The 25444-nt window shown below is 45.8% G+C and overlaps 1 protein-coding gene and 1 long non-coding RNA gene across 2 annotated transcripts in view; one reads left to right on the forward strand and one right to left on the reverse strand.

The window, feature by feature from the left end:
• The window catches only part of LOC144736793 (uncharacterized), an 870278-nt gene extending 852857 nt beyond the window's left edge, over window positions 1-17421 (reverse strand). The window contains exon 1 of the mRNA XM_078619432.1: window positions 17291-17421. The gene's annotated coding sequence lies outside the window, so the exon portion shown is untranslated. The remainder of the gene's footprint in view (window positions 1-17290) is intronic.
• A 5036-nt stretch (window positions 17422-22457) lies between these two features.
• LOC144736749 (uncharacterized) lies at window positions 22458-24342 on the forward strand. Its single transcript, XR_013588818.1, has 2 exons — window positions 22458-23182; window positions 23690-24342. It is a non-coding gene; the product is annotated as an uncharacterized LOC144736749 (long non-coding RNA).
• Window positions 24343-25444: the final 1102 nt, after the last annotated feature.

The following is a 25444-nucleotide window of genomic DNA, read 5'->3' on the forward strand; positions in this document are numbered from 1 at the left end:
AAGTAAGTCATAGAAACGTTTAAAAACTCTCCCTCGACTCAGCCAACGGACTTCTGTGTGGTACAGAACATCTTCATAGTCAACATTTAGCTCAGACAGAAATTCCTGAAATTGTCTGTGGTTTAGTGCATGAGCTCTAATGAAGTTAACAGTCCCACTTCAGTGATTTACTACACAGCGCTTGTTGGTGGATGAGGCAGTGTATGGCTATTGGATGAGAATGGTTATGTTTGTCCATCTCTTGGTTAATGCGAGCAATTACTCCTTTCTTAGACCCCACCATGCTAGGAGCACCATCAGTTGTCACACTGGCTAGTTTAGCCCAGTTCAGCTCCAAACCATTCACAGTTTGGCATACCTTTTCATAGATATCCTCTCCTGTAGTTGTTCCTTTGATGCTTTGCAGTGCAGCAAGCTCTTCTGTGACTTCGAAATAGTCATTCGTCCCACGAATAAAAATTAGAAGTTGTGCAGAATCACGAACATCATTGCTTTCGTCGAGTGCCAAGGAAAAATAGGAAAGTTTTTTTGTGGAGTTTTGCAAATGCTGATGGAAATTGTCTCCCATTTATTCAATCCTCCGTGTAATTGTTGGTTGTGAAAGACTCACTGTACTAAATAAATCGGCCTTCTCTGGACACATCTCTTTGGCAACAGAAAGAAGGCATTCTTTAACAAATTCTCCCTCAACGAATGGTCTGCCAGTGCACACTATTAGCTTGGCAACTTGAAAACTTGCTCGCAGTGATGAAATATTTAGCTGCTTCTGCTTCACAAAAGTATTTTGCTGAGTTGTTAATGTATTTTTCAGTTTTAATATTTTATCTTTTCTCACTTTTCCGACCAAACAATCATATTTATCTTTATGTTGAGTTTCATAGTGTCGACATAAATTGTATTCTTTGAACACAGACACTATATTCTGGCATATCAGACACACAGCTCTTTCCTTGTACTGCATGAAAAAGTAATCATAAGTCCACTGTTTTTTGAATTTCCTACACTCCGAGTCAATTTTTCTCTTTCTTGACATCATTGTTTCCTAGGGAGTCAAAATTGCTATTAGTAAAATACCATTATATATACAGCGCTACAAAAACAATATACCAGCAATAACTTTGCCCACACAGAGACATACAGACTGCACTGCCTATCAATGCAGTTTGATTGGGGGAACTCCGCTTTTACCCCAGGCTCACACTGGTGTGGGTGCCATTAAAAAGTTAATTACACCTGCAGTTTTGTTCACAGATCGCAGTGCGATCTGCGAACTCGCATAGGAATCTGATCGCATGGGGGAGAAGACCCATGCGATCCACTGCAGGAAAAAAGAAGGCACATGTGCCTTTTTTCTTCCGAATCTAATGCAAGTTCAGCCATACAAGCATATGGCTGAACTCGCACTGCTCAGAGATCGCAACAGTATGAACCGGGGCTTACACAACATACAACATATAACCTCATATAATTCAATAGCAATCAGAATATAAATGCACTTACTGTCATTTAAATTGGGTTTCCTACTCCTCGGCTGTCTGTCACTGACCAGCACGGGAAAACAGCAGGCAGCCCCTCCAGAGATCAGAGATCACTCTGTTATTACCCCTCTATCATTTACTCAGCACACAGGAATATCACTGGGAGTGGAGGGGCAAGTGAGGGAGCTGAGGGAGGGAGAGCCAGTCAAGCACAGCCAGGGGAGGGCTGGCAGCCTTAGGCCTGGGGGGCAAGTCCAGTCCATTGGCCCATTGAACCATTCACCAGCGCAGCCCAATGAGTGCCCACTGCCGCAGCTCAATCATTTCCCACCGCCGCAGCTCAATCAGTGCTCACCAGCGCAGCCAAATCAGTGCTAGCCACCGCAGCCCAATCAGTGCCCGCCACCGCAACCCAATGAGTGCTCACCAGCGCAGCCCAATTAGTGCTCACCAGCGCAACCAAATGAGTGCTCACAAGCGCAGCCCAATTAGTGACCATGGGCCGGATACATGCCCTCGGTGGGCCGCATGTGGCCCGCGGGCCGTAGTTTGAGGACCCCTGGTGTATAGCATATTGTATAATAATAAATAGTATTAAAGTGTAATGTTTAATACAATGTATAAGGTAATATATAGTATCGTAATTGTATAGTGAATATACAGCAATGTAGTATACAGTTGGGTGGGTAGAATAATACATAGTGTAATATTACTATGTTCGTCTAAAAGCATATTAGTTGCTGTGGCGCCATATTATTAACATTCCTTCCCTTTATTAATTCTAACCTTACTCCCTCCCTTTGATACTGCTAATCCTGCATAATGCATGTGTAGGGCTGTTGCGGGAGGGCTGTATGTGCATAGGATCCAACGGGGAACAAACACAGTGGGCGGAGCTCCGGGAGTACACGGGGCGGTGCCCGCAACGACGTCCGCATCGGGCAGCCTGGGGGGTTGTGATCCTGATGGGGGTATAAAGGGGGATGACAGAGAGAGCTCGTGGCTCAGTCTGGGAACGAAGGAGGAAGAGAGAAGATCCTCTAGCTAGAGCCCTGGTCTCCCCTGAGACGCCGCCCTTGTAAGGGCTGCGCAGGACCGAGCCAGAGGCGTGGTCCCGTGAACCAGGGTCAGTACCCTGGGACTCCGGAGACCGTAGCCCGACTCACCAGTGTCGGGCCAGAGAGCCTCCCCTAGCCCATTAGTTGGAGGACTTGGGGGTAGGTCAGGATTAGCTAGGGTGTATCCCCAGTTATCCGGGTGAGGGGGCCGATACCCCCTCTGGTGCTGTCCTGTAATAATAACTTGTAATAAATATACGTGTGCCTCAACCTGAGTGTCCAGCGTCATCACCGGTACTTCATCTGGTGTCAGAAGAACTACGGACATGGAAACACGCCAGACAGCTCGAGCCAGAGTACCGGAGGAGGACACTGCTGAAATCGTTGAGCCCGAGACGGCTCACCAAGACATGGTGCAGCTGGGGCCTGACGCGTTCCTACCGGGGCATCGGCATGAAGAGGGGCCGCAGCCAGACGCGCTACGGCTGGCTCACGAAAGGCTGGCGGAGCTGCTGTACGCCGCTGCCGCCACGCTGGAAAACATCACGCGGCTGGGGGCTGGTGGTCCACCACGGGGCGAGGGGAGCCGACGACCGGAGCGCCTTCCCGCCATTTCGGAAGACTCGAACTTTGAATTTCCCGCCATCGCCACGGCAGCTGCAGAGGGCGTGGCCGGGCTCAACCTTGGGTCCGACACCGCTCTCGCTGGGACAGCCGCATCATCGCCAGCGGAGGGAGCGTCATCACGGCTGCGACAGGCGATTCCATCTGCCATTCGCGCCGACGCACAGCCGAGTCCCGGGGATAGCAGCCTGCAGGCTTCCAAGGCGAACGCTGCGCTGCAACAACGGCTGCCTCCGCTTAAAGAATTTGTTGGCGCGGAGGGCGACTGGGGCGGCTTTCAGCGACGCTTCATCGCCCACCAAGAAATGGCAAGGTGGTCGGACGCTGAAGCTCTCTGCGCGCTGCCGGCGCTCCTCGACGCCGACGCGCTCGCCGCCCTCACATCGGCGCCGAGAGAGAAGCCTTCTACTCTGCCGATGGCGCTACAGCTGCTGGCCGGGGTCTATGGACCTTCAGCAGAATGCAGACAGCAGTTCTACGACCGCAAGCGGGGTGAAAAGGAGTCGCCCCTGGCATACAGGACAAGTCTCCTGGCGCTGGCTAAGACGGCTTTTCCCCGTATGGACGACGACGGCGTGGACGCGATGGTCACGGAGAAAATCCTCCTCCTGGCAGACGACCTGGACATCGCTGTCGTCGCACAGGAGGACGCCGAGATGACCTCTCTCCAGGCGGCGCGCCTCCTTCACGCCAACCTTCTGTCCCTGCGGCGGAAAGCCAGCAGGGCATCGGCCGGGCGTGCGGTGGCTGCAGCCACCCTTCCGACGGAGGAGCTCTACGCCGTCGACCATCGACGGCAACAGGCGCAAGGAGCACGGTCGGGCCGGGACGGGTCAAGCCGTTTCGACCGTCCATCATCTCCACCGGGGCTCCCGCGGTGTTTCAACTGCGGCGTCCGGGGCCACGTCGCCTCGGGGTGCCGCTCTCCTCGACAGCGCGGGACGACGCCTAGACGGGACGCCGGCCCTCCTCCTCCCAAGCTCCAGCAACATGATCCGGCGAGTCGCGGCACCACACATGTTTGGCCAAAGCACCCACCTGTCGCACACTCTCGCACCACAACGAACGGGGGGCCGAGGTTGCGCTGCGACGGGCCAACGCGGATCACTGCGGGGACTCAAATCGAGCCCAAGCAGTGGTCCGTGTTAGCCCATCGCGTGGTGGCCGCGTCGTCAGGGTCGTCGGCCGTGGTCGGACACATTGACGGGGTAGAGGTACGCATCCTGGTCGATACGGGGGCATCGGCGACAATCATTTCGGAGTTAATTTACAATATTCTGCCTGTACAAAGCCGGCCTTTACTGCCGTTAACGTCCCATTCTATGCCGCTAACGGGGGCTCTCTCGGCATCATGGGACAGATTCGAGCGCAAATTTCTATCGGGGACATCAAATTGTCGGGGCCGATTTTTGTTTCCTCCTCGCTGGCGGTTCCGTGCCTGCTGGGGACGGACTTCTTAGGCAAAATGCCGATTCGTATTTTGATCGACCAAGGATGCATTGAGCTTCCGTCGGGGCGACGCATGGCGTTCCTGCCTTCCCCTGCTGCGGCTCGGACGGCGTTCGCGACGGTACCGGCGTTCGTCGTTAGAACAGTTCGTGTGCCGCCGGGAGCTCAAATGCTAGTGCCTCTGAAACTTCGTAGGCACTTCGCTAAGGGCGTAGGGGATCAGGGTGTTTTGCTGGGACCGTCTAGGGCCGGGGTTAATGGACCTCATTTAATTCCGGCCCAGACCGTCGTAAGAGGGGACGGGGACCCTTTCATCGCGGTCCTCAATGTAGGGTCACAGACAGTGGTGGTTCCTCAAGGGACGGTGCTCGCTCACGCGACGCCGGTGCCCTGCGAGGAACCTGTCGCGAACCACGTTGGCACTGCTTCCCGGATGCACCCACATTCGGACAGCGATGAAGGGTGGCTCGACGCGCTTTGTGCGGGATCGACGGACCTGTCAAATTCAGAGCGCCAACAGCTTAGAACGCTACTGAGGGAATTTTCCGACGTTTTCAGTCGGAATAAATTCGATTTGGGTTGCACTCACCTGCTGCGTCACCATATTGACACGGGTGACAGCGCGCCAATTCGCCAAAATCCGTTTCGGTTAAGTCCCGCCGAAAAGGACCATGTCAAATCGGCTGTTGATGACATGTTAGCCGCCGACATCATTTCTCCCTCCACCAGCCCTTGGGGAGCGCCGATCGTCCTGGTTAAAAAGCAGGACAGCTTGTTGCGGTTTTGCGTGGATTTTCGGCGCCTTAATAAAATTTCGGTTGCCGACGCATACCCGCTCCCACGGATGGACGAATCGCTGGACGCCTTGGCGGGAGCGCGATTCTTCTCCACACTAGATTTACTTTCGGGATTCTGGCAGCTTCCTCTGGACGATGATTCGAAGCCTAAAACTGCTTTCCCTACACCGCACGGCCTGTTCCAATTCAACCGGTTGCCGATGGGCTTACACTCAGCGCCGGCAACTTTCCAGCGATTGATGGAATTGGTTTTGGCTGGATTGCAATGGGAGTCGTGCCTGATTTATTTGGATGACGTTATTGTCTTTGGTAAAACTTTTGACGAACATCTCCAGAGGTTGCGGGCGGTTTTCCTAAAGATGCGGGCTGCTAATTTGAAATTTAAGCCCCAAAAATGCCATTTGTTACGCGAGTCGGTGCGTTATTTGGGGCACATCGTAGGGCGCTCGGGTATTGCTACCGATCCCGCCAAAACGCAGTGTGTCAGCTCCTGGCCGACTCCCACCTCGGTGGGGGAGGTCAGGAGTTTTATTGGCTTCGCATCATATTACCGACGCTTCGTCGCTAATTTTGCAACGATTGCCAAACCCCTACACGCTTTAACATCTAAAGGGGTTCGGTTCCACTGGGGTCGGGATGAGGAAGCTGCTTTCTGCTCCCTTCGGGATGCCCTGGTAAAAGCTCCTCCCTTGATTTACCCAGATTTTTCGAGACCGTTTTTGCTCGACACCGACGCGAGCAACACGGGTATTGGAGGCGTGCTTTCCCAGGTGGTTGACGGCGTGGAACGGGTGGTTGCGTATGGCAGTCGGGTGTTGTCTCCAGCGGAGCAAAGATATTGTGTCACCCGTAGGGAACTGTTGGCAATTGTCTATTTCATCCAACAGTATCACCCATATCTGTACGGTTGGCATTTCACCGTCCGCACAGATCATGCGGCACTGCAGTACGCCCTGAAGGTTCAACAGCCATCGGGACAATTGTCCCAATGGTTGGAGGTCCTCCAGGATTTCGATTTCGAAACCACCTACCGAAAGGGCGTTCGCCACACCAACGCGGACGCTCTGTCGCGCATGCCAACCGCCTCCGAATGCGCATGCCTCCTGGGGTCGGGGCGTTGCAGGCCAGCAGGGGACATGCCGGTTCCGGTCCTGGCGGCCGCCGCCGATGATGAAACATTGCTCCCCATTGATATCGCGGACCAGGGGAGAGATTCCCTGCTTGGATTGCCCGTTGATGAATGGGGGCGCCTCCAGTTGGAGGATGCCTCCCTCCTCGCGTTGCGTCGTCGCGCCGGGAAAAGGGGGCGTGTGACGGGTGATGCCGACGCATGGGAAACGCATGCGGGGTTGCTTATGCATTGGGATGGGAAATCCCATCGTCACCGGCTGGTGGTCCCTTCTGGGTTACGGGGTAAGGTGGTGTGGGCTGCTCATGAGCGCCTCCTCCACCTGGGTACCCAAAAGACCCTCGCATTGCTCCAGCTTGATTTTTTATGGCCGGGCATGACACGGGATGTCACTGATCTGTTGGCAGCATGCCCTCGGTGTGCGCAGCGGAAACCACCAGCACGGGAATCAAACCCGCCCTTGCAGTCCATCACAGTCTCCAGGGTGAACGAACTTGTCGCGCTGGATATCCTGGGCCCATTTCCCGCCACCCCTAGGGGCAATAGATATTTGTTAACAGGGGTTGAGTACTTTACGCGCTGGCCTATGGCCTGGCCCCTGGCCAATCAGTCGGCAGCAGCCATCGTGGACGCCTTTGTCCAAGGCTACGTCATGGACAAAGGTGCTCCGGAGCGGCTGCTGACCGACCAGGGTAAAAATTTTTCCGGGAAACTCCTCAAACAAGTCTGTGATCTCCTAGGAACGAAAAAAATTCGTACCTCTCCCTATCACCCGCAAACTGACGGGATGGTCGAGCGTCTGCATCGCACCATCACGTCTATGTTGTCGCAACAAGTTTCGGACTCACAGACCGATTGGGATTTGCAAATTCAAGGGGTCCTGGCAGCATACAGATTGGCCCCCCATGCTGCGACGGGATTTTCACCCTTCTTTCTCATGTATGGCCGCGAACCTGAACCACCAGTTCGGGCACAGCTGCAGATCCCCACGCCGCTGGGTAAGACAAAATTGGACGAACACGTTAAATTTAACCTTGAAAAACTGACTGAGGCGCGGGATGCTGCCATGCTAAATTCTGACAGGCGTCAAAAGGCGAATGAGCGCCTCAGACTGACTCGTGCGCGCGTGCTGCAGTGGAAGCCAGGGGACAGGGCATGGCTGCACTGTCCCCAGGTACCACTCGCGACCTCCTCGAAGCTGGTGCGGCTGTGGCGGGGCCCCGTCGAGGTGGTCGAGGTTTTGCGGCCTCAGTGCGTCCGTATCAAATGGGGGAAGCGCCGGTGGTTCGTTCACCCCTCTAGGCTGAAACCCTTCATTGCGGTGCGAGGCCCCACTCCACACGCGCAAGGCCAAACATGTGGGGGGGTCGACCGACTCGGGGGGTCCGTCTCGGCTGCTCTCGCCTGACGTGTTGCCGGCTGTTCCGTCCCCAGGTGCACCGGGAATGACGGGCTCGCGCCTAAAAACCCACACGGGGGATGCCGAGGGTCTCGCGACATCAATCGCGGACTCGCCTCGAAAGGGACAGCTGCCACCGGGGTGTCCGCCATCCGGGGTTGCCCCGTGTGATGGGCCTGCGGCAAGGACGCGCGCTAAAACGCGCAAACTCTTGTGATACACGAAAAGAAGACATTTTTTTAAATATTTTTTTCCACGTGTTATGGTTACGGGGCGCGGCGTTGATGGGGGGTGCTCCTGTCACATTGTTGTGTTGTATGTATGCGGTGTGTGTGTGTTGTGTGTGCGCGGTGTGTGTGTTGTGGGTGCGTTGTGTGTATGTCGTGGGTGTGCTGTGTGTGCTGGGGGAGTTCCTGGCTAGTTGTATATACGTGCTTTTACGGATTTCGTATTTATGCGGGGGGGGGGGTGCGTCGGACATTCCCTTTGGGGGTGTGGTTATTGTTGTTGTTCAATTTGCGTTCTGTTGAAAAAAATGGAGGCACACACGGGGTCGAGGGGTAAATGTTCCTTTATTGGAATTGTTGCAGCCGGGACGGCTGCGAGCTGTAATGGGGGGGGTGATGTAGGGCTGTTGCGGGAGGGCTGTATGTGCATAGGATCCAACGGGGAACAAACACAGTGGGCGGAGCTCCGGGAGTACACGGGGCGGTGCCCGCAACGACGTCCGCATCGGGCAGCCTGGGGGGTTGTGATCCTGATGGGGGTATAAAGGGGGATGACAGAGAGAGCTCGTGGCTCAGTCTGGGAACGAAGGAGGAAGAGAGAAGATCCTCTAGCTAGAGCCCTGGTCTCCCCTGAGACGCCGCCCTTGTAAGGGCTGCGCAGGACCGAGCCAGAGGCGTGGTCCCGTGAACCAGGGTCAGTACCCTGGGACTCCGGAGACCGTAGCCCGACTCACCAGTGTCGGGCCAGATAGCCTCCCCTAGCCCATTAGTTGGAGGACTTGGGGGTAGGTCAGGATTAGCTAGGGTGTATCCCCAGTTATCCGGGTGAGGGGGCCGATACCCCCTCTGGTGCTGTCCTGTAATAATAACTTGTAATAAATATACGTGTGCCTCAACCTGAGTGTCCAGCGTCATCACCGGTACTTCACATGGGCATAATGACTTTAAACCCCTCGCCAATCCTCCTACGCATTTCACAAGTAGTACTAATCGCATATCTGCAGTTCCCATAAATATGCTAAATTCCTCTTGATATGCACTCCGCAGGTAATGGATTATTTGCTCCGCTGCAAGCTTCCTATCACCACTCTCCCATTGACATATTTCGTTGCTTCCTCTTAGCGCCTTTCACGCGACGGTTAATGACGGTTAATGATATAGTGCATAGCATATTACATAATAATAAATAGTATCAAAGTGTAATGTTTAATACAATGTATAAGGTAATATATAGTATCGTAATTTCATAGTGAATATATAGCAGTGTGGTATATAGGGTGGTGTATAGTAATACAGTATATAATTTAATGTTGGGTTTGTCTATGGCAGTATATAGCAGGGGGTAGACCCATGTGATGTAAGAGAATAAAGTTTAGCCGAAAAGCATATTATAATTTTGCGACATAGAATTATAATGTATTATTTACTGTTAGTAGATCAGCTTATTGGAGATTATATTTAGTATACTGATGATACTATGTAGTTTATACTTTAGTTGTTTACATGGTGGTTGAGTTACTGCAGCTACATACTATTAACATTCCTTCACTTCATTAATGCTACTCCTACCCACTCCCTTTGATTCTGCTAATCCTGCATAATGCACGGGCATAATGACTTTAAACCCCCTTCCCACCTCCTACGCACTTCACAATTAGTACTAATCCCATATCTGCATTTCCCATAAATATGATAAATTCCTATTGATATGCAAATTATTTTGTTAAGGCGCACCTTTCCGCTCCAACCTAGCTTAAATAGACACTACAAGCCTGGGGCGTGTCATTCAGACGCTGTCTTCTTGACAGACCTGTTTCTCCACCTGATGACGGATACTTGCGTTGTGGCCGAAACGTTGTGATAATTATTTTATCATGTTAAATTTTTCTTATTTTATTATTTCCTTCTACGTGACTATACCGAAAGAACCAAGAAGATGTAATTGCTCAGTTGATATATTCTTGGGTCTTTCGGTCAAGTCATGTAAAAAAAATAGATCACGACGTTTCGATCACAACACAAGCAATCGTCTTCCGGAATAAGCAAGGTCATAACATCTAGGGAAAGTAAACATGGGAATGCATTCTAAAGTCACGCAGTGTGAGGGAAGGAGCAGACAATTAAGTGTTTTGACCTGTAGCACGGTAGTTGGAACAAAACGCAACTGACTGGAGTGAATTGCAGAATTCTGAATGCCACTAACTAGCTAGTATGTTTCTAATTCTGCATATCTTAAGACTTACATTAACTAATTTATGAGAATGCATAAGCATTGAATGGCTATGTTGCTAATTTGGCTAAGGAGACATAGACGAATTATCTCAGACATAGCGAAGTTGGTTTAATATTATGTGCTCAAGCCATCTTTAACTCCAAACGAACATATGCACAAATTTGCCCAAAGTTGAAATACAGTTGTCATATCTGGGGTGCTGTACCCATTTACAACCTCACTGTACTTGCTAAAATGGAACTTAAAGCATTCATGTTGATTGATGATCCAGCACTCACTACTGTACATAAATTCAGACCACTAGGCAGTGGGTGAATAATAGCCAAAATAATCATGAAGAGCAATATAACAAAACACGTGAAAGGTTGCAAGAGTGTCCATCAATTGCATCATGGAGTACAATATATCATAGAACTAAATTTGTTCTGCCTTCAGCAAGTCAGAGAAACCATTGTTCAAATGGACAAAGATATAACAAGAACAAAAGGACACAGGCATGGATATCCCAACAATCAATTAGATTAGAAGACCAAAAAAAGACAGCAAAATACACTATATAATCATCCAGATAACAAATACAAGGCAGAAAACAGATTACAGAATTTTATCAAGAAACTTAGAGAACAGTTATGCAAACATAATAAACTATACCTCCACCAACAGACGAAATAAAACGAGCATTCAAAAGTCGATGTAAAGTTTTTCATGATCATGAACTTGGAATACAAAATTAAAGAATAAAAACAGAACCAGTATTGTATAAACAGGGCTACATATTGGTAGAAAGTAAAAATATGACGTGGAAGAACTATTCTATTTCTTTTTTCCCATAGCCAATGAAGAGTTACAATAAAAAATTCAGTTCTGGGAGATTTAATCAGTCAATTAATTTGTCTAGGAGATTGTGAACAGCATACACACCATTGTCAAATTCATATTTGACGCAGTGCAAAGTTCTATAATCCATGATTTGGTGTTCGTAGCCACAGGTGGCATGGTCTTTTATTTTTCAATTGTGCATTAGGTATCCACATCTTCCATGGTTTGTGTAGATCTGGTTAAGCCCTGCCCATTGTTTCTGTAGAAGGGAGCCAGGCGGTGTGGTGATGGACTCACTGCGCACGAGTTTGTTGGGCAAGTTACTTGAAAGGCACACATTGGTTCACGTGGTTTTGATGCTGAAATTCACATCATGTTTGTGTATCCAAAATGGCTTTCTAGATATCAGCCATGAATTTGGGATGCTGTTCAGGACATAGGCTTTAGGTCGGTTACTGATTTATACAGTTCAGGAATCCAAGGCATTGGCATCGAGTTTAAAGTTCATGTGATCGTCCGTATCATAATGTTCAGTTGGTTATCGATTAGTCGAAAGTGGTAGCCCTTTCCCCAAACAGGGGCACATTACTCTGTGGATGACTACATCAGGGCAAAGGCCAGTGTCCGATACATGGCGCAATCTGCCCCTCAACGTGTACCAACTTATTTTTGGATGAGGTTCACCCTGGTCTAGTTCGCAATTACTAAACGGAGATGCCAGGAAAATGCAAAATCATAATAAATACTTCAAAACACATATACTGCAAATAACCAAAAATAGCTAGTATGGGTAAAATAAAATGTTGCAATAGATTGGCAGAGAGAAACATTTTTTTCCACGACAAAAGGACATCAGCAGAAAGGAATGCAGTAAATCAAGAGACATATGCACGAATCTCCCAGAGGCATAGAATACGGGGTTTTTATGGTGCTGAAATTTACAACACAAATTCAGCCCAGATTGTAACACTGTTATCGTATGTGTGGTGGAGCACCCAGTTCCTACCTCGCCATAAATGATACAATTAAAAGTAGTCAAAATACATAATCCTCATTGACGTCATTGTGGAAAATATAATAAAGTAAATACGAAGAGAATACATCTCCTTCATAAAAAAACATAAGCAGATAATGTATTGGTTTCTCCAACAAATTTCTATATCTGCATGTTACACAATTTCTCCTTCCTACATCTGCATACACACACACAAAAAGCATAATTTCAGCAGCACTGATTCAGTACATGGAAACTCTGTACCGGTTTCGACAGTCTCATCAGCAACCAGGCTTGCTTGAACCAATGTTGGTGTTATACAGAATGATCACTTTTTTCGCCAAATTATGATACATTACAAAATTATCATTCACATTGTCATGGAGAATATAACAAAGATAAATAAGCAGACTACAACTTCATACATCAGTCCCGCCACAGAAAAAAATATATATGTTTAACCATCCCATCAGCCACAATCCTGACTGCTGATGAGACACTGTATATCAAAATCACGCCAGAGTTTGCTTGCAGTGTACTGAACAGTTTCTTCTGAAATTAGGCACCACCAAAAGGTCGTGTGGCTGATGGGAGGTTTAAAAATATATTTTACTTCTTATAACCTTGCTCAATTCAAGAAACACATGGTAACTCTTTGGCAAAAAATGGGGCACAGTACTCTGTGGTTGAGTACATCAGATCAATGGCCAGTGTCCAAGGCATGGAGGCATCTGCACCACAGCGTCTACCAGCTTATTTTTTAAGCAGATTCACCCTGGGCTGATTTCCAACAACTAAACTGAGATGAAATACAGGAAACACATACGTTTCAAGTTTTCTAAAACACATATCTATACATGTGTAGTGTAGCACAAGTCGGAGACGAGGTAGTTGCAGGACGCACCTTCTATATTAACATTCTCTAGGTTCAACAGGTTCACCTCGTTCCTTCTCGATGTCGTACAGCCCAGCCTAGACACAACCCTAACCGCGTTACACTGACGGTGTCGACCGAGACAGCCAACAACTATCCGGCCCCACAATTATCGAGTGAAGGCGGCAGCGACGAAGGTGGCAAAGACAACAGCGACAAGACGAGTCCACTCCCAGAACTGGCAGCCCAGAGCGCTCGCTCTCCGCTGCTTTTATCCTACTCAGCGCGGCCTGGCTCTGCCCTGAGAAAGGAAATTATCTGGAGACGGAAGGAGCGGAGCTGTGCAGTACTACATTTAATAAAAGAAGCACCCTGACAAGAAAAGTCGTGGAAGTCGTTTATTAATAGTAAAACATAAGACTTCCAATGTATCCTGCAAAGTAAGTTAATTTTAAGAAAGCTAGCAAATCGCACATCCCTTGTACGTGACTGCCTGTCCGTCTCTCCCAGCCAGCAAAACTTGTATTCTTATATAGAGCCCTGTCTCTATCCACCTTTCTCTTGCGTTCTCGTACTGTGCACCAAACACATCCATCCCAGTGGTTTTGCTATCGCGGTTTTGTGATAAATATGATGTAGCATTCGCCGATCATGCGTGGTGACGTCACACCACGCACGTGCACTTGGGAACTCGACACCCAGCCGGACAGGAATCCACCCAGATCATCCAGCCAGACAACGTTTTTCTAACACTGTATTGCGTGACATACAAATTTGAAGCAGATGAAACTGCATTTTGGCAAATGTTTAACCAGAAAGAAAACTGACAAGACCAATGGAACCATAACTGATAACAAAAAATGCAACACTTCGTCAGTAACGCCGCTTAATATTTTGTTTTCCATTTAAGGCAGTGTTATTTATGAATGTGTTGAGTTGTGCTTGTGCACTACTGTCAACGCGATATCACACAATTCATAACTGGTAAAACCGGTTTTCAGTTCACCCAAGCTATACCAGAAAACCAACCGGTTTGACTGGTTGCCACTAAAAGTGGTCCCATTGTGGTATACCAGGCATTGTGCTTAACAATGTGTGCTCCAGAACTTGCACCAGTTCGTGAGAGGCTCTTCAAGCTCTACTCAATAGTGCCCACACTATACCGACTTGACAAGTTGAGCGGCTCCTGCCATTCCCCAATTTGGATAATTAATTTCGTATGCACATTGTCCTCTCACCTTCGCTCCATTACGATGTTAAAGCTCCTCTATCACTTGGTGTCATGATTTATCATTGATCGTCAGTATAGGTTCCATTAAGCATGAATTTGCAGATGACCTATTAGCATATGTAACTCATGTTTGGGGTCAAGAGTTGAAAAATATAAGGGTCTATGATCAGGCCCTGACATTTTAAAATGATTTGTGGCTGGCATCCTGCACGAATGTACATCCTACTCTGTGGCATCAACTGAAGTCTGAAAGTTTGGATTTCTAGCGTTGTAATTGATCAATAACATGCGGTGGTTTATGGTAGTCAATCTTAAAACTTCACAGAAAACTGGCATTCCACAAGGCTCTGCTTGGTCTCCAACATTATTTTTTAATCTTTATTAATTACTTGTCTTACACTGAACATACGATCCATTCCCTTGCAAATGACAGTCCACATTACGCATCATACTAATTTAAATTACAATATACATTTAGCTACCCAACAGGCTGATACTTAACTATCACCACTGACTTGAATACATTCTCAATGCAATGACAAAAACATGGTCACGTTCAAATAAAAAACACCCAATGACAAAATCACGTAACACTGGCAATTCCACATTTTCTCGCATCATATCTAACACTGTTATTCTTAGCCACAGTAAAATAATCTGCTTGGTGCAAAAATGTAATCTGACCTGTTCTGGAACGGCTGTATCACGAATCTGGCTGCTGCATCGAATATGTTTGTTTTTGTTCCGTGCTAAACCAAATATTACTACAGTACGCAAAACACAAATTCAGCCCTGGTTGTAACGCTGTTGTCATGTTTGGTGGTTTCGACCGTCTCATTTGCAGTCAGGCTTGCTTGAACCTGGTGTTATACAGAATGATTATCACTTTTTTGCAAAAATGTTATATATTACAAAATTATAATTAGCATTGTTGTGGAGAATATAACAAATATCAAAAAGTAGACTACAACTTCATATATGTCCCTCCACGGAAAATGTATTTTGTACACAAGCCTGACTGCTGATGAGACATCTCTAGGTCAGTGGTTCTTGACCTTTACTACAGCCTTGCCCCCCTTTGCTTCTCAATCGTAAAAAAAGTACAATGTTAATAAATACATAGGTTTGATGAAACGAAGTACATGTATATTCTTGGTTCTTTCGGTAAAGTCACGTACCGAAAGAACCAAGAAGATGAATCCCTGCAGTCACGAAAGCTTTAAATCGAGAAGTACATGTAGTTGTACTCACGTGCCCGTGCTTAATTTGTGTTTCGACGATTTACTTTAAAAAAACAATCTGGCCACGTCTCGCACCCCCCGAAAAGGCATCGTGCACCCCAGGTTAAGAACCACTGTTCTTGGTCGAGATCAGTCCAGAGTTTGCCGATACTGTATGGTACAATTTATTCTGAATGAAGCACCCCCAGAAGGTCGTGTACCTGATGGGATGTTTACAATTATATTTTATTTCTTATATCCTTGCTCAATTCAAGAAACACATGGTAACTCTTTGCCAAAAATGGGGCACAGTACTCTGTGGTTGAGTACATCAGATCAATGGCCAGTGTCCGAGGCATGGAGGCATCTGCACCACAGCGTCTATTCAAGAAACGTATATTATCTCGTCCATTACAACGTTGATAAGTGTTGCTGGCCGCTTAACGTTGAGCCTTTTGAGGCTGTGCTCAGCCACTGCACGGAAACAAACAGTGACAGAAAACCCAGTTACAATAAACACGAATACTACAGATAAACGTGACATAAACATGCCTACGTAGTCAACGATTCATCGTATAGCCTTGACGAGACTAATGAACGGCGTTCGAGGGGGAGATGATGTAGCCATCACCACACCAAGACACATTTGTCTTGGTGTGGTGATGGCTTGGTGTGGAGTGGCTGGAATAGAACTCAGGCGCGAGTTGGCATGGCTGTTGCGCTTAATCACTGCAGCGGCGCCGCTCCAACGCTGTATTCTCGTCAGGGAGCCTCGGTCGCAGATACAGCATCACCACCCTGATGGTGACCATCGTCATCCCGACGACAATAATCGTGAGCGCAATAAACGTGAGGCAGAGAAGATGTAGAGGTGAAGTGTCACTCCTAAAGCTTCCCACCGCCTGGCTTTCGGCTCTTTGGTTGCCACCTGTTGGGGGCCACTCCCGCCAGTCGCGTATCAGCAGCGATACTAATAACTACCATAGGTGGGACAAAGTCATTGTTATGCAAGTCCAAGTCGAGTCGCAAGTCATCAAATTCATGACTCGAGTCTGACTCGAGTCCAAGTCACATGACTCGAGTCCACATCTCATAGGTGGGACAAAGTCATTGTTATGCAAGTCCAAGTCGAGTCGCAAGTCATCAAATTCATGACTCGAGTCTGACTCGAGTCCAAGTCACATGACTCGAGTCCACATCTCTGATAACTACAATACTGCATTACCTGCCAACCCCTTATCAGTGCCCTACCTTATTACAGACCAATTTAGACCTTATTGGTCACCCCGTGCCCCTTATAAATCTCAACGTTCATCCGACAAAGACCCATCACAAGGGAGAAACACAAAGACACACAAACATGTTTTCTGTGCCCGTATTGAAACGGCTGTACACCGCATGGACCTGACAGCTCAAATTCCCTGTACAGTACAAGAATACGGGGTAAACCGTGTGGGTTGACAGCTATGCACCACCACCACCATACCTGCCAACCCCTTATCAGTGCCTACATTATTACAGATCAATTCAAACCTTAATGGTCACCCCGTGCCCTCATACATCTTAACGTTCATCCTACAAAGTGACATCACAAGGAAGAAAAACAAATACTGTAGACGTTTTTCCCCGTATTGAAACGGCTTCACGCCGTATGGACCTGAGAGCTCAACTTCCCCGTACAAGAATACTTGGTAAACCGTGTGGGTTTGACACGGCTATGAATGCGGCACAGCAACAGCAACAACAACCATCACGTACCGCTCGCTGCAAGCCCAGCTCCGCGGTGGTGCCGCCGCCGCCGCCGCTCCTGCCGCAGTCTCTGCGCTCTGACTCGAGCAGCGAGCTCGAGGTGTTGACACCGCCACGCGTGGGGGTGTTGACACCGCCACGCGTGGGGGTGGAGCAGAGGCGGAAGTTTCGCCGCGTGGCTCTCGGCCAGGGGCTTCCCAGGTCGAGTCGCGGGGCCGGGACAGCACCGGGGGCTGTGGGGGGGGGGCTGCGTTCTGCCGTGCCGCACGATGCGTCAACTGTCAGAAGAATATCTCTCTTTGAATGCCAACAGTCTCATGAACGTTTGCATACACAGGTTATGGAGAATTTTTTTATTCAAACGTAAAGTTTTCCGTCGAAGTTTTGACATTTGTCATTGAAGGGTGTTCACAATGCAGCTGTCATTTATCACCACCAGCCAATACAAAGCCGCTGACAAATGAGTTCTGTTTAACACATAGGCTTTCGCGACCAATATTATTCATAATATAGGTTTTTGGGTCAGATCGCGTTATTTATAAATGTGTCGTAACCCTCCACCACCCGACACGACAAACAGTAAAAAATGTGTCACGTTTTCAAAGGACAAATAAATTGACTTCTTTAGCCCACCGGTGTGCTGAAGAGAGAATCAACAGCATTTTAAAATTTTAAAATGCTGTCTCATATTTTTTACTGGCAAATGAGGTTCCAATGGTCTGAAATTCTTACCCCGAGCTCTCATACTCTGTTAGTGCATTGTCTTTGAGTTGTGCGCCTTTTGGCGTCATCTGGTCCAACACCATGTGAGACTAGGCTCTAAGCCGTAGACTCATCCACCCTGCTGCACACGACGTGTACACTCATCGACCCTGGACAAATAAATGGGAACAATGTGAGGGCAATTTCAATGAGTGGGTCATGCTGTGTTTAGAGCGCTTGACTCGTATAATCAGAAGGTTGTGAGTTTAAATCCTGCTTGAGTGCCAACTCGGCACATTATCCCTCCAGGATCAATAAAATGCAAACGATTTTGCGGCAAACCAACAGTGGTCATACTATAGGGAGACCGGCTCCCACCATGATGAAGTGGAATTTCCACCACTGGTTGAGAAATGTGAACAGAAAAGAGTGCCGTTTCTTGCTGTAATACTTTGTGCGGGAGGCTGCTACGTGTTCTCGAACGATGCACCTCGATATACGAAGTAGATGCGTCCCCGAAGCTTCGTTCATATATCGAAACTTCGTATATTGAATAACTTATAGCATTAGTAGTATTAGGATGCGTTCTCAGCCTTCGTAACTTACCATAGCATTCTATAAACACTTCATAACTTCGACTTCAAACTTTCGTGACGGCAGGAATTCATATTATATTGTTCTTTCGGTAAAGTCACGTAGATAGAAAAATTTATAATAACACTAAAATAATACAAATAAAGTTAATAAAAATAATAAAAATATAACGTTTCAATCGCAACACAAGCGGTCGTCATTACTTGTGTTGCGATTGAAACGTCGTGATATTTGTATTATTTTTATTCACTTTATTTTTATTATGTAATGTTATTATATTTATCTATCTAGTTGACTTTACCGAAAGAACCATAGAATAATACTTCGTAACTTACCATTAATATTATAAGTAAATACGTTTTATATTGAAAATAATATATTTAATACTGTACAGTATTAAAATAGAAAACTGACATGAACAAGAGAAACGGTGGACTATACAGTAAAATATGATCACTCACCAGTGTTGATTTCGGTGCAGTCGTAAGGTTGCATTGCACACCAAACACCATAGCTCAGTAACATCGTCCGTTGCTGCGCGCTATGTTGGCCGAGATGAAAGTAAACTTTGTATAACCCATCGCGATGCGTAATGCTTAAGAAACCATATCTTATTATAATTTGATTCTTATTTATATCGTACTGTAGATGGATACGTGTATTATTTATTAATAAATGTCAGTGTATTTAAGTATTATTTTACCTTATTTTTCATTAACAATATGATGTAAATAAATCTAAAGTTTGATGTACTGATATCGAATGTTTACATATCAAGGTACTGCTGTAGTCTATGTTTTGAAGAGGAACGCATTGCACGTTGCAACATCGTACACGTTTGTGGTTGGTACACATGACTCGTGCAGCAGGTGTGTAATGATGTCAGGTGGAAACAACCACAGCAATAAACAATTGCTAAAGTGGGCAAAAGGAGGCTGCTTGTGACACGAGGCTATATACAGTATACGTAAGAGGGGGGGGAGCCAGGGAGGAGAGATAGAGAGGGTGGGGGCGTGGGGTAGGGGGAGTGGCGAAGTTCAAGATTTCAAGTTCAAGTTCATTTATTAGGTATAGCCCTGTGAGCCATTCAGCTCTTGAATCGGGTGCAACCGCAACAAACAAAAAACAAAAACATGAACAAAAAACATCTTAAAGTGAATATGTGACTAAGTGCAAACAGAAAATCCAAGAAAAGACAGCAAAAATATTGCAGAAAAAACACCGTACACCAATGCTGTGTGCAAAAATCCCAGTGGGATGCAAGTCAAACAACAACAACAACCACAAGACAGCTTAGATTAAGGCCATCAGTCTAACTCTGTACTACAACAAACAAACATGGCTAAACCAATACACTTTTCGAAATCACCAAAATAAAGCCATGAAAGCAATGAAAAATCAATCATAGGAACTGTGACGGAATTTTCACAATAAATGGCATAAACAACCTGTACTACCAAAACCCTGCAGCCATAGCTGGCTGCATGAGTCACTCCACAACAGCAGGAGCATCAATCGGAGTATTGTAATTTTTCAATGCACCTTTAAGATCAGCACACTAAATCAAAACACCCTCCCCCCCTCTTACGTATTGTATATATAGCCTCGTCTCACAAGCAGCTTCCTTTTGCCAACTTTAGCAATTGTTTATTGCTGTGGTTGTTTCCACCTGATGACGGGCACTTGTGTTGCGCCCGAAATGTCGTGATTTAATTTATTTTATACCTACGTGACTTTACCGACAGAACCAAAGAGTATGGATTCCTGCAGTCACGAAAACTTCAAATCTAGAGTGTAGTGGATGTGTTATTATTACTCTGCTGATCACTTTTATTGTATCACATTGCAGCGTCTTCTGGCTGCGTTGTGTCGAGCTGGGATGACAAACCTGGTACAACCTGTCCAGCCAGAAGCGAGCATCTTGGAATGGACCAATCATCTCATGATCAATTTACAAAAATATTTCGTCTCTATATTTTGCTCCATTGAATGCTTATTGACATCAGTAAAATATATTTACGGAATGCAATTTAAAACCATTTATTTGCTAATTGTGGGAATTATACATCGTTCTTTAAGTGTTCTTGATAGTGTTCAATACTGGCACATCATGACATAAATAGTAATTACTAAATATATATGACATGTTCCACCAATATTGATTACTTTGTGCTTTCACTTCTGAAACTCCTTCACGTTTTCATTTGATCGTCATGAATTTATATTCATAGTTTAATCACAATCTTGGTGAACACCTCGGTGTAAGCACTTATCAATGAGCAACATGAACAAATCACCCTTGTACGATGTGGCGATGAACATGGGTGGGGAGCCTCGCCATATTGGGTGGCGTGTCACGATTTTTTTAAAAAAGTTTGTATCTAGGGTAACAGCCTCCTTCAACAATAATGAACCTTATGGCGGTACCCCAGGGTACCATAGAACCTCGGCTCTCGCATAATGTCCGTGATGCAGTCGTTTTTAGTTTGTTGATGGTCGGCGATGTGGAAATCGACTCATCTCGACAAGCTGTACACGATGCACTATTCAAAGTTTAAATTATCCTGTACAACTGTTAAATGATGATGGGTGCCTCATCGGTCATGGAGCTAAGCCAGAACCACTGGGATATAGGTTTTAATCTAGGTTACAGAGACTTGTAATTTAAGTGGTTTCTCAAGTGCATTTGATGGTCTCAGCCCAGTCACCAATGACTTTATGTATTAAAAAAATTGCAGGTAAAATGTTCAATTGAATTTGTCTGAATAGATCTGTCATGAGAAAAACTATCTCATGGCTGCACACACACCCATACACAAAATACATTAATTTGGTTTTCACTTTCTTTGGCTATATTACAGCATTGAAAGCTTAAACATCGGTTTGACTTTCATGGGAAAAACTCATCGCAGGGTGCATGGGAGAGTTCGGCCACAAGTTTGTGAGACATCTTGCATAAAATAATAACAGTTCTACTGTGAGACTTCCAAATGGCTTCTTCGTCTCATCATATGGCGCTACGACCTTGAAATAAATGAAAGAGAACAAAATATCCCTTTTTATTACACGCTTTCTATTAACTCACTCTCTGTTGTCGTATCTTTAAATCTTGTAACTCAATTTTAACCTACTTTCCAATGTCGTATCGACTGTAAACTTAGTATACGTATGTCAGACTGATGACAATACTATATTAAATCATGAAAAATATATATTTTTAAACAATCTTTTTCTATGTTATGTTTCGGCTTGGGTCTAATTGTACACGCCCAACTCATGTTGGCTGTAAATCACCACGGTCCCTTACGTTATGGCAAGCCTCGGGGCCACTTCCTGGAGTCGTGGAGTTCTGCCATTACTCGTACGGTACATTTCATTAAAGTGTGTTTAAAAAATATATATTTTAAATATTACTTATTTTCGTTTCACACGCACAGTTTATGGCAAACAGGCAGCGAGCCTCACTCATTTCAAAGGGCATTTAGCGACACTTGCAACACTGTTTCCCACAGTACACCCGAACAAAATCGCTATCCTCAGGGTGTAATGATTAACTCTACTCCCCCACCCTCCACTCCTCGAAAAAATAGTGTCCCAGAAATAAAATATTTAATTGCTTCGGCCTTTTTTTTATTATTTGGTACCCCGGGGTACCACCATAAAGATAATTTCTTGTTTTCTGCTTAGCCTGTGTATAACGTCAATGTCCTTGAGCCAGGTTATAGAACTGATATACGTTATCTCTTTCAGAAGAAAATCCCTGAGTGATGCAATTATAGAGGGATATTGTTTGGGTCTTTCGGTAAAGTCACGTAGTTAATAACAAAAAACTACGTTTCGATTGCAACACAAGTGGGGTCTTTTTCCCGTCATCCTGATGACGACCGCTTGCGTTGTGATCGAAATGTAGTTTTTTGTTATTTTCTTTCAACCTAACTATGTGATTTTACCGAAAAGTCACGTAGTTTGGTTGAACGAAAATACGAACCATAATGAAGGACAACCACAAAGCAGGGCCAGCGTGCTTGCGACCTAGTCAATTTGTATGGAGAGATTGTTTTTTTCCCTTTCAACGAATTACAACTACGATCTAACCTCAAATGAATGTCAGACACTGACACAGTGTTGACACATGTATTAGAAAGTAACTAACAACTTCGAATATATAATTACCCTGCTATAGCCACATCTTCCAGTGTCTGGCCAGTGTGGAAAAGAATGCCAACTGCTTTATAGAGGGGTTCTCTAGAGCTGTCTATATGCCCTTCAACCAGCAGTGATGTGATCAAGCAATTGCAGGGCTGCACCTTTATATATACAATTCTGCACTGATTACAAATGTATTATTTAAGCACATTGGTGTGTTGCTTGTCATTAGGTTTCGTTTTCCAAAAGCACTCCACCCTGCTCTATTTCGCCACTTCATCATTTTGACCTCGGTCTCCATCTTCAATAACTTCCCTGCGTCGACTGCGGAGTTCCTTGCAAGTGTGTGCTCAGGCAGCGCAGCTTAGTGGACTTGGGCAGGACACGTCGCAAGAAGGGATGATTGCGGTGATCAAGACCAACGTGGGAGTGGTGGTCAGATGGAAGAGAACACGACCGGTAGGACGCCCACCACGGAGATGGAGCGACGAAACCGGCTCCTGCTGTGAATGGATTGTTGCATCAAATGCCTCTCCTAAAATAGCAAAATGGCGTATTTAAATACATCAATTCATGTTTACAAATAACATTGACACTAAACACATGGACATTGAACAATTCACCAGATTTGATACGTGGTAACTGTTTGGGTTGCAATCTGACTCGATAAATGTTACGAAAAATAATTAATAATTGTGTCAAATATGGATTTCATATTAAATTACAACTCTGAGAATATAAACAAATTATTTCCTGATTGGTCAATAACACTGCCTGAAATGAAAAGTGACGTTTAGGGCAATGGTCCTTTTTCATAAAACTTGTGATATATGGAACAATATCGGCCTGACTGTTATTGACATGTATGTGTAGATGGGCTTGTGGGAAAGTGTCATTTAATATGTGGATATATACATTTCGCTTTCGGTCATATCACAAGCAGTTCTGTGATGTCACTTCCCACAGCCCGTTCGCTAACACGGGGTGATGCTCTGCTGTGCAAGTTCGTAATGGATGCTTCACCTCATGACATGACGCCGAAGACGCACAATTGGAATAACATTTGTGATAAGTAAATTGTTTACTGTTGATTATGGTTTGTCTTGCATTCTGTGTGGTTTAAATAATTTGTTCTCCCGTTTAAGTCGTGTCTGCTCCATTACGCTAAATGTAACCGAATAGTTTTCACTGAATACACTTTTTTATCGTTGGCCTAAGTAAAAAATGCACATTCTGATGATGTTCTAGAATTGCTAACAAGCACAAATGCAGAACAACTAGAGTTGAGTCTCTGCTCATAACTTGGGAAATACAAAACCCAGCATTTAAATTTTTATCTCTGAAAAACGTGGCGACCAGAATTTAAAGCATTTTCCTTTTCAAATCTATGCTTACGAAACTTCATATGGAGATGTTTTTAGGGTACTAAGTGTAAATATGAAATTAGATTCTCAGGATATTTTAAAAGGTACTTTTTACATTTGTAATTGCATGATTTTGGAAAGCGGGAAAGTTAAATTTATTCTATTTTTCGGTTATTCGGAAATCAAAACCTGGTGTTTTAATATTTTTGCAATAATTCAAGAATTAAATGACAATAAAAATAATAACAAGTTCAACGAGTCTGAGTCTTTTCAGGAAAGTATATATATGTTCAACTTATTTCGCACCGTACGTAGCCAACCGTATTAATTTGAGGTGCGGGGGAAGGCCAACAAACTAAACACAAAAAGCAGTTCTAAAGGGACTACAACAGAAGCTTGAACAAAAGGATGAGAGAGCGGGATGGGGGGAAATTTGGATCTCAGTTGCCATGTATATCTAACACGCATCACGGACACTACAGCGTAGCATAGAAAGCATATCCCACCGCCGACTGGTACCCGTGACCCTGTTGGAATGGGCAGCAGATCCTATCCTGCTAATCTTCATCAGCCTTGAGGGGTGAGCCGAGAGCAGCCAAGTTGAAAATCTTGTTCAGCAATGCATGTGGCTAATGCTAGGGTTGTTGAACGACAACCAGTAATCCGGTAACCCTTGCTATTATCGATTATGGGTTCCAAAAGTCAGGAAGCATAAATCGTATCCCGTTGAATGTCGCGAATGAACGCACTGATTTGCACGTGCCGAAGTACAAACTGCACAGCACGTGCGACTGATTGGCCACCACAAGCCACGCCTACGGCAGCCACATTAAGTTCCCGTGTGTTGCGCTTGTTTCTCAGCTAAGACAACATTTAAGGTGCAGCGCTGTAATTTGCGTGCTCATGCTACTGTTGGTGGTAGTGCCTGCACGAGAGTGAACCCTCAAGGGTATCTGCTCTACCCATGCTGACCAAACGTGTTGGAAGAGGTGGGCGTACCCACTCTTTACCCCACCACAGCTGATCGACTAACTATGGAGTACTCATTAAACTGTTGGGTGGACAGAGGCAAGGGTATTTAAGAAACTTGCTCCATTCGTTCAGCTTCCTCGCCGAGAAACTGAATCGAACCACTACCAGGATTGCAAGTGAAATGTGATGACCATTATACCACGTAGAAGATGATGGACACAAAACCACCAGGTTTTACATTTATGTTTATTGTTAGACATTGTCGTATGCGTGGCAAACCGATAATCGGGTTTTTACCACTTTTTACAGTGTAGTTACCGGTCATGAAAGTAAAAATGTGTTAACAAGGCTACATAATGCAGTGACTCCAACTTTTCAAAATTAG

Source organism: Lampetra planeri, chromosome 3, assembly GCF_965212315.1.
Source record: "Lampetra planeri chromosome 3, kcLamPlan1.2.h2, whole genome shotgun sequence".
Lineage (NCBI taxonomy): Eukaryota > Metazoa > Chordata > Hyperoartia > Petromyzontiformes > Petromyzontidae > Lampetra > Lampetra planeri.